Raw genomic sequence first — 3,827 nt, 5'->3', positions numbered from 1 at the left:
TGTTCATCCGGGCTTTCATGCAGGCTTGAGGTCACAGTTTTCTTATGCAACACTGGGGATGTCTATCAGCGGGGAATGTGAGGCATGGATATACAAGCCGAGTCAGGGTTTTCTCTTCAAAAGAGAACCGGTGGAAGAAAAGAGAACTCGTCTGGCCTTGTGCCGACAGACAGCGACAAGAATCTGAGCTGAGTTTAGTCCCAACATTGTGCAGAGAAAGATTAAAGGGATTGGAGATAACGGACAGCGAGGGCACATCATGCAGGATGCTGGCTCAGCACCAGGGGTGGAGAGCATCCAAGTGTATTTACTCGAGTACTGTACTTATAGAGCACATTTTCTGCTTTCCTGTAGTGTGTTCTATAGGTTTTAGTGCATGTAAATGGTCTGCAAAGGCTACAATCCCTGTGTTCCCTCCAGAGGAAGTTTCTCTCCCACACTCTCCCCTGTTTTTGTGTTAAACATCTCAGTACTTTGTATTGGGAGTATTTTACAGTGTGTATGTAATTAGTACTTTTGCTTAAGTAAGGGATCTGAGAACTTCCACTGTTCAGCACAAAGGTCATAGCAAGGACACACACACACACACACACACACACACACACACACACACACACACACACACACACACACACACACACACAACACACCCACACACACAACACACACCACACACACACACACACACACACACTATGTCATGATGTAACAAAACAACACACATGTGCAGCCGGGGACGACCTTTGACCCCGATGCAGCTGATTAGACCGTCTGCTTCCTGGTAAGCAGCGCTGATTTAAAAAGGAAAAATCAATGGGGAGTTTCTCATTCTGCAGAACGCAGCGCTGGCCCCCGGACACACAGCAGTCACTGTTTCAAAAGCATGCATGAGGGGAAGGTGCTTTACCATGGCGCCGGGGAAGGAGTGGGTCAACCAACGAGGAACGGCCGGGACCAGTCTGCACGAGAGCAACATAGAGAGGTTATTCTGACAGTAAAACATGTCAATAATACAGGATATTGTGCACACATTGCGTTATATGTGAGGAAAGCAACATCAGAAGTGACTTGAACACTAACTTTCTAATGCAACATCTGACAAATAACGACAAAGAAATAGCATAGAAAGATAGATATACGTGCATTTTATTAAACAGCATAAATATGAAGCTTGAAATGAATTACTTGAATGTTTATATCACTGTTTAAGGAGAATGTTAACGCTATGTAATTTACCTGGGCTTGAGGCAGTGACCGCAAAATGCAATGTCCCTGATTCAATGTATTCCCAATCTCTCTCTCCACTCGTTTCCTGTAGTTTCTCTCCTGTAGTAAACTCTCATTTAAAGGCATAACATGCACTAAACGTATATCTGATCAACAGTGTTGTTTTTCATATGCTTTAGCAGTTGCCCCAAAGGAGGCACATGTTGAGTCTCAGATTACAGTTAGTCCATATTAGATTACAAGTAATAAAGGATAAACAATAAAATAAAAAGGTAAAACAATATGAATTCAACACATAAGAATGTGCAATAAAATGATAGATATAAATAGGATAAAGATATGTAAATAAGGAAAAGCACACTACCCAGTAAAACCAATGTATATATAGAATAAAAACGTTAATATAAACACAGATCACTGTTTATACTCTGAATGGACTCACTACCCTGACGTGAGACACCAAACAACCACCTGTCCTTTAACTCAGATTGACTGAGACTGCAGATGTTCAAATGACTCAGAAGAAAGGCTTTGCTATGCAGGGGGGGGTCTGCAGGGGGGGGTCTGCAGGTCAAGCTGCTGACCTGTTCCATTTGGGATGTTTTGGGCTCTGGGAAAGAATTGATCAGAGCCCATGGTCGACAGGAGGCGGCGAGTAAGCTCAATAGAAAATCCATTTGTATGAAATGGCACTCAAAGGGGGCGGGGCTTGGCTAGCAGTGGCAGGATGTTGGGCAGGATGTAAGTCATATGATAAGTTGTTTAAAATGTAGTAAAGTTTTAGTTTGTTTGTTTTTAGTTTTGGAAGCACGAGTGGGGATGAAATATAACTGAATGACATTAACTGCATTAACTCTAATGTCTTTTCTTTCCCTCATCTTTTGTTTTTATGTATGATCATTAGTTGGTATTTGTTTTTGGAGAAAGTGCCTTTTCGGTGTCATATTGAAATCTTGAACGTAATGTAATTAAACCCCCTACTCATACAATTATACTAGGGCTGCTCAATTCATCTTATTTTAATCGCAATTACAATCTTTGGCTTGCAACGATTATGAAAACAACATAATCGAAATAAAACGACTTTTTTCAGTTGAGTTATATTAAAGGTGGGGTAGGTAAGTTTCAGAAACCGGCTCGAGAAACACTTTTTGTTATATTCCATGGAATGCTCTTAACATCCCGATAGCAATGGATATCTGAAGTGCTTTGACAAAAAATCCATATAGAAATGTCATCTGTGGAAGCCGTGAAAAGTACGACCAATCCGTTTAGCCGGGCCGTCTGTCAGCCTTCCATCTCGTGCACGCACAAATGTATCTCGTGCCCTCATTGCCGTCATTGGGCGTGCATTGCGCGTTCAAGTGTGTTGGAGGAGGTGCTCTGTAAGGAAGTCTGAAGGAAGGGGCGGATTCTTTTCGGCTGTGTACTTTCAAATGTGAGTGCACTCGAGCCGGTTTCTGAAACGTACCTACCCCACACTTAAAGTTCAGGGTGATCAACTGTTAAAAACATACTATTCAAAAAATGTTCAATAAATTGATGTTTTCAAAGTAAATGGATAATCGTTTTTAATAATCGTGATATTAATTATTGACCCAAATAATCGAGATTATGATTTTTGCCATAATCGAGCAGCCCTAAATTATACACACACATAAAGCACTGGTGGCCACTTTTAAAGAAGCAGCAAATAAAACCAGTAATGTCATATATGTGTAGACTTACCAGACAATCGGTAACGGACAGTGAGCAGTCCTGATGATCCTGTTTGGAAACTCTTACACGTAAGACATGGAAATCTGTGGAGAAGAAGGAAAACAAACTAATTATTTTCCTAACAAACAGCAGACTTTTTCAGTAAAGAAAAGTCAAGCCACAGAAGCTCTTGATTCGTAAATATAGCTGTGCTGGTGGTCAGAGTGGCGTGCATGTGAGGGAAGAGATACCACTTACACTCAGCTGTGGGATGGAAAGAAAGCCATCTGGATCCTAAAGCACTAACTGTACCAGCACACGGCCTATGAACTGACCATGTAACGTCCACATGCAGGAGTAAACAACAACACTTGACCCATGCATAATATTATTTTACCCCCTGCCGTCACATCTGGAGGTCAACACCAGCTAATGAAAGGTATTGGGGACGTACTTCTTTTTTTAATATAGCCTCCTGTGGTTGAAGCTAGCCCCAGATGATTAGTTACTTTATGAGAAACTGTACTCAACAAAACTGTTATTAAGTCTGAGTTATTTGATAAGAAACAGTGTTTCTGCCAGACCAGGGCTGAGAGGGCGTCCACTGAGAGGGGGGGATGACGTCACGTCGTGTCACGTCGTGTCACGTGACTTGCATTTTGAATTGAGCCGTCCCTTATAGATACTCTCTCTTTACGTATTAGTGATGGGAATTCCAGCTCTTTTTAGTGAGCCGGATCAGTTGGCTCGGCTCACTAAGAGGAACCGGCTCTTTCGGCTCCTAAACGGCTCTTCATTTTACCACAGTTCACCACGGCGCCTCAGTTTCGCCGCTGCGAGGCTCCGGCGCTTGCAGTGTCCTCCACTAGCACCCCCGTCAAGGCTCGCCGGCAGTACACTTT

General features: G+C 42.5%; 1 long non-coding RNA gene across 1 annotated transcript in view; it reads right to left on the bottom strand.

Moving 5' to 3' along the window:
- Positions 1-756: 756 nt before the first annotated feature.
- LOC117560031 overlaps positions 757-3,827 on the bottom strand; it is an 11,888-nt gene continuing 8,817 nt past the window's right edge. The window contains exons 2-3 of the long non-coding RNA XR_004571104.1: positions 2,956-3,029; positions 757-959 (exon numbers count right to left, since the gene is read on the bottom strand). This is a non-coding gene — a long non-coding RNA (uncharacterized LOC117560031). The remainder of the gene's footprint in view (positions 960-2,955; positions 3,030-3,827) is intronic.

The sequence above is a fragment of the Gymnodraco acuticeps genome, unplaced genomic scaffold (genome assembly GCF_902827175.1).
Source record: "Gymnodraco acuticeps unplaced genomic scaffold, fGymAcu1.1, whole genome shotgun sequence".
NCBI lineage: Eukaryota > Metazoa > Chordata > Actinopteri > Perciformes > Bathydraconidae > Gymnodraco > Gymnodraco acuticeps.
Note: the sequence above shows the minus strand (reverse complement) of the source record. Positions and strands in the feature narration are given on the sequence as shown.